This window comes from Lycium barbarum, chromosome 6 (genome assembly GCF_019175385.1).
Source record: "Lycium barbarum isolate Lr01 chromosome 6, ASM1917538v2, whole genome shotgun sequence".
Classification (NCBI taxonomy): Eukaryota; Viridiplantae; Streptophyta; class Magnoliopsida; order Solanales; family Solanaceae; genus Lycium; species Lycium barbarum.
Genome location: NC_083342.1, coordinates 5,829,035 through 5,838,335, shown reverse-complemented (window position 1 = coordinate 5,838,335; position 9,301 = coordinate 5,829,035).

The window sequence follows — 9,301 nt, the reverse complement described above, 5'->3', positions numbered from 1 at the left end:
TGAAGAGGGAGCTGATGCGGATCAGCACACAGATTTTGAGGCTCCACCGGCTGATCATCCTACACAGCCTATGCCACCTCCAGCCGCACCTACTTTGGGTGGTCCTTCCTCTTCCACTGGAGCAAGCCCAGCACCACCGCAGGCAACACCAGGAGTCCCACCCGAGCTTGCGAGAAAAATGATGTTCAACCGGGACAATTTTGGGGCAGTGGTCCTGCAAGCGGATCGCACAGATAGGCAGGTCAAGCAGATCATGACTGAGCTAAAATTATACACAAAAAGGGCTATTGATGCAGCGCTGCGACCGATAAAAGAACAAATGGCTGCGGACCACCTACAAATCCACTCCCGAATAGATGGTATTGAGGGCAGGATGACTGAGCTGACTAGGACACACCCTATTGGACGCTATTCGGAGTGAGTTGCGGTCTGTCAAGGATGATGTGCAGAAATTGAAGGCCCAGGAAGTGGCTGTGGCGACAGACCAGGTTCCTAAAGTACACACGGAGTTGGTACAGAGCCTATACCAGCCGGTTCAGAGCCTACTAGGGGATGATGACAACGAAGACACGGTTGAGGAACAGCACGACGAAGAGTTGGAGGAGGATATCCCCTCTGTGGACAAAGGGAAGCGAAGCAGAGCATCGCCAGATCTCGAGCCCATTCTCCAAAGTCTTGATCCATATGCTGAGTTGCGCCCACAGAATGAGGAAGAGGAGCGGCGTACTTTGAAAAGAATCCGCCAGGAATCCCGGTTAAGTTCCGACACCGCAGGAGCTACTTCTAGCACAGCTCAGCCCATTGAGACGGCTCACCGTATTTCTCCCCCACCCACTGCTCCACCCCATGATGCTGCGACAGATCCGAGTGCCTAGTGCGCTCCAGGGAGGCCCTCCATTTTTTTTAATGCGTTATATTGATGCTTTGAGGGCAATGCATGCTTTTAAGTTGGGGGTGTAGTATTTACTTATTGGTTGTTGGGATTGCTGTTTTAGTATACTGGAGATTGTTTTTAGTATTTTTGTTTTGATGGGTATTTTATCCTAAAATTGTGATAATAAGCATGTGTTTAAGACAATTGTTATTGTTTTGTTTTGTTGGTATTATTTTTATTAGCAAGTATGTGTTAGGACGTTCTTCGGTTGTTCTTTGCTATGTGTTTCTATTCCCGAAGAATGCTATGTGTATGTTAAACCTAGCATGTTTAGGATGTTTAATATAGAAGTAAAGTAATGATGACTTAAGTGGTAGTGGTCCGTGTTTCTAGCATAGATATAAATGGTTTTTACAAGTTCAATGATATCCCTCCGAAAAATAATTTGTGATATACATCAAAAATGAGTTGTTGATATTGACATGTATGGTTATTTTAATGACATTGCAAAGAAAGGGTGTTTATGCATATGAAATCTTCAAACGGAAATGAAGTCGGAATATTTAAACCATCCTTATACCATTGTGTGGTGAGTTTTTAGCTTCTATTTGCATATGATGCTTGCAATCTAGAACTTGCCCGGTTGGTCGTGCGTGAATTCTAAAGAGAATTTGATTGTGAAGTGATCTTAGGCTTTCTTTGTATTAACCCCCAAGTATCTTAAATGAGCCTGGCCCGTACAGAAAATGATCCGTAGTCTTCCATTTTTGAGCCTATAGACTTTTTCTTCGATTAACCATGAACTAACCTATTTCCCTTTTGTGAATAATCCCATTTGGCACCAAGTCCCTCCTTGACACGGAAGAATGACAAATGAGGCTAAAAGCCTAAGTTGGGGGTGACAAGTCAAAAGTGCGGAAAATGAGGCTAAAAGCCTAAGTTGGGGGTGATAAGTCAAGATGCGAAAAATGAGGCCAAAGGCCTGTTGGGGGTGATCACGAATATAAAGGGACATAATTCAGCGTGGATATAAAAAAAAAATAAAATTTTTTTTTAGATATATAGGTATATAAGTTCTAAATAAATCCACGCTAAAGATGGAGGGTCGGAAATGATAGGAAGAATGATGAATGAAGTCAAAAAGAAGTGTCGAGGAGAGTGAGTCACCGATACCCAAATATTCATCCTACCCGTCCCTAAGCCAACGTTACAAGCCCAAAAAGTCCTAATGTGATCACGATCAAATTGTTCAGAGTTGAATGCATGGAAAATAAAGGCAAGCCTATGGTTTGTGCACGCATGGTATGCAAATTTCTTTGTGAGTGTGAGTGTTCTTCTGTCTCTTTAGTCTTCTGTCCCATTTATGTCGTAAATGTGTGTTGGGACATACTTTGGTCTATGTGAGGGCATAAGGATTGTAGGTTTCAAAGTAACTGGCTTTCTGGAAGTTGAAATTCATGTGCATAGAGACCCCCGTACTATGATTGTGTCATTAATTGAGGTTGCATGGTTAATTGAAATTTTTCTGAAATGTGTGTTTTGTGTCACAAACAGGAGATGGATAAGAGCCTAAATATTTTTCTTGGATCGAAGAGTCCGTGCTAACAACACATTCCAAACCCACCGTAGTCATTCTTATTTTGCTAAGATGTCGTGTGTTAGTAGCGAGTATTGTTGTAGTTGCTTGAGGACAAGCAAAAGCTTAAGTTGGGGGTGTTGATGTGCCGTGAATTTTAGCACATTTTATGCCTTTGTAACTAGACATGTTGCTTGATTTTAAGTGTTTTTACATTGTTTCTTATGTTATTTTTGTGTTTTATAGGGTTGATTAACTAAGGATTGGAAATGAGAAGTAATGCTGAAAAAACGGACAAATTGGAGCTAAGCGACGCTCCGTAACTCATGTTACGGACCGTAACTCATGTTACGGACCGTAACAGGGTCCGTAACTCATGTTACGGTCCGTACCTTTGAACCGTAACAGGGCCTGAATTTCCAGAAAGTTTTCATTGAAACCATCAGTGTTACGGTGGAGTGTTACGGTCCGTAACTCATGTTACGGTCCGTAACATGTCACCGTAACATGAGCTAAATTTCCAGAGAGTTTCAATAAAACCTTCAGTGTTACGGTTTAGTGTTACGGTCCGTAACGCATGTTACCGTCCGTAACCCTTCACCGTAACATCATCCAAAATTCCAGAGAGTTGCCAAGTAATTGTCACCACTTACGCTTCAGAAGGACGGACCGTAACACAGGGTACGGTCCGTCGCATGGTGGCCGTAACGTCAAAGTGGTCAAATGACGAAATGAAGGACGGACCGTAACCTGAGTTACGGTCCGTAACAATGCGGCGTAAGGGCATTTTTGTCCAGAAACTTGGCGCGATTTTTGGCTCTATAAATACATAATGTAGGGCTTTAATTCAACATTCAGATTTTATTTTAGAGGCATAAACCCTAGGTTTTTAATCTTGAAGTGGTTGGAGCATTTAAGGCAACAACTTCACTCTCATTCCATCTTGTATTAGTATTGTAAGTGTATTATGTTAATCTTTAAGCTTTTTCTATCAAGAAACATTATGAGTAGCTAATTTCAATTCTAAGGTTGTGAATCCCATGATGGGTATTATGTGAATGGGTTTCTATTATTGATATATGCATAATGATTGTTGTTATTTATTCTATCTTTGAGTTGTAACGTTGGGTAATGATTGCAAGCATTAGCCGAAGCCATTATATTGACTTTTCTTGGGAAAGAGAGTCAATATTGGTAAGATTGAATAACAATGACTCGAGGCGTTAACCCTCGTTTAATAGACTAACTTAGGAATAAGAATAAGTCTAAATTGGCATCATTGGTCGCTCTTCGATTGTAACTCTTTTATATTCGGAAGAATCATAAAGAGGAAATACTGCTTAACTGTTGGGAAACATTAAGAAGTCTTTAAGAGACCAAGTGCATATTCATAGAACAACCATTAGAAGTATATCACTTTGAAACCTGAAGCATAATATCTAATCAAATTGGGGAACACAACCTTAGTCTCTCTCTCTCACATTAATTACATTTTAAGTCAAAGTATTAAATTACATTATTCAACAATCAATTCAAACTATCCGGAATAGGATTAAAGCATCTAAAGACCGGTATCGCATACGATTAGTAATCTTTTCTCTCCATATTCCCTGTGGGATTCGACCCCAACCTTGTTGGGTTACTATATTTGACAACGTCCGCTTTACGCCATTAATAGGTGTAATTTGAGCGTATCAGGTATGTCAATCTAATATTTTGGAAAGTGAAGTAGAGATTATTGCTAGTTTTGATGTTATGCATGCCAAGGGTGTTAGTATAGAGAGTCAAGGGGAAAGGAGTCAGGGGAAAGGAAACAGGGAAATTGGATGAGGGACCTAGTCCCTCAAGGGAAGAAAAAGAAAAGAAGGCTGTGACGGATGAGACTGAAGTTGATGCCAATGAGAATGTTGAAAAGGAAAAGAGTGTGTCTGGCTCCTCTAAGAAAAGGAAAAGCTGTGTGAGTGGGGAACCTGGTTCCTCTATGAAGAGGGAAAAAATTAAGGAGTTCAAATTGCAGAGGCAAGAAAATTTGAAAAAGCAAAATGTTCTACTTGAGAGAGTGTTCGACTCTGAGATTGCTGAGAAAAATGGAATGAAGGAGTTGCTGGAGATTGTTGAGTTTCAGAAGTCGGAGCATTTGTTTGTCTCCCCTACTCCTAGTGTCTTAGAGGATGAAGTGGCAACTTTATATACCTCTTTAATATACACTGATAACTCCACTTTGGTCATGACAGTAAATGAGTTGGAGTTCAAGATGGACGAAGCAAAGTTGGGTGAAATTCTTAGTGTCCCAACTGATTGATTGAAATTAAGTAAAAGGAAGGCATCACAAGCCTTCAAAGATATGATTGTCAAAAGGGGAGTATCTGCAACTAGTAAGAGGCTTTATAAGAAGCAGCTTAAGCTTGAATATCAGCTCTTGTTTGAGCCTGTCAACAAAGTGCTGCTTCCAAAGGATGAAAGAAGATGTATTGCTTCTGTCACGAACCTGGTCCTTCATGAAGCTCAAGCAGGTCTTGATTCCACCAGTTTACTTTATCTCATGATTGAGCAGATGAACAAGGTTGTTAATGCCAGGGAAGGGAAGCATGGTCTTCCATATGTTTTTTTTTTTTTTAACAGGATCTTTGAGCACTTTAAAATCAAGACTGGAAAGGCTACCTTGGGCACTCGAAAGCATTTGGTTACCATGAAAACTTTGAAAGAATGTGATTGTTTGGAAAATAAAGGGGGCATTGATAGCAATTCAGCCATTTCTAGCCTAATTGTCGTTTAAGAACAGGCCACTGTATAAATTGAAAGGCTTCAAGCTCATAATGTCATCCTGAGAGCACAATTGGCAGCAAAGGCACAGGAACCTGGCCTCAGTAGTGAATTGGTGGATGCTAATGTTGCATTATGGGCTTAAAATGCTGAGTTGAGGACAAATCTTAATGTGCTCCCTGACCAAATGGTCCATGATCAAAGGACTGCCAATGAGAGATTCGATATGCCTCTCAAGAAATTTGCGCTTTAGTTCCTTCCCAGCTTGTTCTCTATCTCCTTGTCCCTTTAGCCTGTTCCTCCCTTCTTTATATAAAATTCCTATTTTGTTTAACCCTGTTTTTTTATGACATTTGTATTTTTGACATTTTATTATCATAACTTATATTATTTTGACGGCTAATTACTGATATGATTAATGGTTACTCTGTTTAATGGGCAGTTACTCTGTTTTGTGCAATGTTTACTTTGTTCATATGCTTTGATGTTCCTAATTTTGCCTATGTTGTGTTGCCCCAGTGGCCCTGAGTTAATGTCACTGAACTTATTTTGCGTGTATCACTTTTATTGCTCTTTTTGATGATACCAAAAGGAGGAAATGTCTGAGGAGGGAACTTGTTTAAGGAGGAACCTGATATTGATATGATGTTGTGCCTAAGAAGGAACTTGTTAAGTTGTTATGATGCTGAGAGCTTAATAGGAAAAGGAAACTGGTTGCAAACATGTTGTGTAAGACTAATTCGCAGGGGGAACAAGTAGGGAACCTGGTCCTCTGGTGGAACTTCAGCAATAAGTTTGTCATCATCAAAAAGGGGAAAATTGATAAGATATGCTATCTTATGTTTCAATGATTTGACAAGAACTCTAGGGACTAGCTACTCGATCATGTCCCCTGAGTGCAGTACATCAACACAGCTGCAGTTTGCTAGAGGCCAAACTTGTAGCCAAAGTCCACTATCTAAAGATGAAAATGTTAACATGTTGCTGAGGGCCTAATCCGCAGGGGGAACCTGGTCCTCCGGGTTCAGATAAGAAAATGTGGATGCGTCTTATTGCCTACAATTTTGATAAGATCTAATATGCAAAAGGCACCTGGTTCTCAGGGGAAATATCAATTACGAATTTGTCATCATCAAAAAGGGGGAAATTGATGAGTTAAGATATTTCGTAGTTTTGATGATTTGATAAATACGCCAAGGAACAGGTCCCCTGGGCACTGTACGACACAAGACAGCTGTAAAGCTGTGTGCACTGTTCCGATTGGCAGAATTGTAGTTGCACAGGTGCAGCATGCTGGAGGTCAAACCTGTAGCTAAAGGCCAATATGAAAAGATGAAAGGTCCCTATCCATGGTCACATGCTTCTCACATGCTCCCTAATATATATACAACATGTTGCTAGGTTAAAGATCATCACTTGCAAATCTGAAAATTATATTTCTCTCAAGTCCAGCCGTCACCCCTCTCAAGGTGCTCTCAAGAACAAAGCCTCAACAAGCCAAAGGACCAGATCCCTGAACTGAAGATGCTTCAAGTCTTAGGTTGTTGAGTCTTTGTTCCTTTGTTCTATAAATTGTAAACCTACTCTTCTCTTTTAAGAAGCTATTTGTAGGTGCTTGAATTCTTAAGGCCTGCTTGTAAGAAGTTTATCTTCACAAGGTTTTGAGTGGTACACTAGGCTAAAGTTAGTCTAGGTGTATTAGTTTGAATTCTCAGAAGTTGTTTGTAGGCTGTTTACCTACTTAAGCTTTGAGTGGTACACTTGTCTAGAGGTAGGCAAGGTGTATTAGTTTGCTTGGATAGAGGTAGTCAAGAGTTGCTTACAATAGAGTTATTATAAGGGTGAGGGATTAAGAGTTTAATTCCTAAGTTGTAATCTGAACATTACTCAGTTTAGTGAAGTTGGAAATCCTAGTGGGGTAGGTCGTGGTTTTTAATCCCTTGAGCAAGAAGTTTTCCACGCAAATATCTTGTCTTATTTACTTTCTGTCATTATCTGTGAAAACAGTTCAGGGACCAGGCCCCTTAGACTGTTTTGGTGAACTCTCAGGTTGTGAACTCATAAAGTGTAAACTCATAGGTTCTAGCACCAGTCAATTGTAAATTTTTATGGCCTATTATAAGGTACATATAATTTTGCTAATTGTGCTTCGCTTGTTCACCATTTGAACCCGAGATGATATAGGTGAACAAAACAATAAAAGTATGATAGTTGTAATATAAATATAACTATTGTAAATTAAACCAAAAAAAAAAATAGTCAGGAAGCCATAGCCTCCTTTTTTCTTAACGAAATTGTCAAAGGTGGACTTCGTCTTCATTGATATTACAGTTTGGACACTGAAATATTGCGCACAATTGTCAAATTATTGTTAATTATAGTAGACATTTTTATAATGGACTTTTTATGAAAAGTCAGTTTAAATATATTCATTTATTTCGCTTTTTAATTTATTTTTTAATAAGATATTTAGATTATTTACAAGGGCATTTTAATTAAGATATTTAAATTTAAATTATTTAGAAGAGGTATTTTTGGTAAGTCATCTTTTAACTTTTGAGGTTTACACTTTATAATAATATGTTTGCGGGAGATCCTGAAACATTAAATCATACACAAAGGAAGTAGAGAAGAAGAAATAAGACAAGGATTCAACGAGGTTCAATCAAGCATTTGTTATCGAGACAGAAGTAGAGAAAGTTTTTCACTATTAATAATGATAATTAAGAAGAATAAAAAGATCCTCATATAACTAAAGATTACAAACAATAATATGATAGTAATGCCTGACCTAAGACGAATTATGAAAGGATTATGACGACTTTTGAGATCTAAGCTAAATATGTACTTATAATGCACAATTGAGTTAGCAGTTTCCAAATTGGTTACTCAGACCTACTAAAGTTAAAAGGAGACGGGAGATGACTCTAGCTAATTGTTGAGTGCTCTGAAGAATAGGCACCATATCGACTTTAATTGTAGCGATCCTTGCTTACATAGGCTCTAGCGCTTTATGTTGATTCTATTTTTTTAACATCTTTCCTTGATACATTTCAAATCCAGCCAGAAATCTCTGAGCCTTGTTACATACTAAAATTCTAAAGAAAGCGAAGCCACCTCTCTTGAGCCCAGGTCAAAGGTTATAGCATAGAAAAAGTATTAAAACTATACTTAAGACTCCAACTATGAATGCGTCAATCTTCTTACAATGGACTAAAAAGGGAAGAATGTCATATAAGATGGAATGAAAGAGTATGACGGAATGAAAGAGTACTATTCTTATTAATGTTGTAAATACACTCTCAGGTCCGTTGACATGTCAATACACCACCTCACATCTAGTTCTTTTTTCAATGACCAACCACAAATTTGTAAATATTACGAGATTCTAACCAAAAACTTCTGCTTGCTCTGGTATCACATTAAATTATGTGAACCACCTTATTTAAAACGTTAAACTATTAGATATCAAATACTTTTATAGAAATATTTAGCTTTGCGACAAAAGCTATTTTTGAAATCTTACTTCTTTTTCCGAAAAGGATACAAATAGGAACATATAACCATTTTACAAAGCAAGAGGTAAAAAGGAATAGAACAATGCTCTTGTGCTAGTTTTTAAACCTTAATGAGAAGAAAGAGAAGTGTATCATTTAGACTAGTGAACGAGATTCAATTGAAAAAACCCAAGGATGCGAAATAGAGAGCAACACTGGACATAATTGAACTGTATGCTTCACAGTAACTATAAATAATACTGGCTTTAAACTAAAGTTTTGCGTCACAAGATCTCTAAGAAGAATCAAATTGAAATGAAAGAACTAATCTTTTAATTAAGGTTTTAAATGTATCATTTGATCATCTTGAAATGAGAGAAATTGCTATTGATTATACTTTTCTGAACATCTATCTTATAGATTACAAATAGATATCATTCTGCTTCGAGTACTCTGTGTACACTTGTCTTTGATAGATGAAAATTTCCTCACTCACATCCTTTTGTAAAGAAGGATTTAGTCTTATGTAGTCAATTGAAATTTAGTGTCTAAGATGTGGAAGTACCCTTTGTACCATTTTATGCGTGTTTA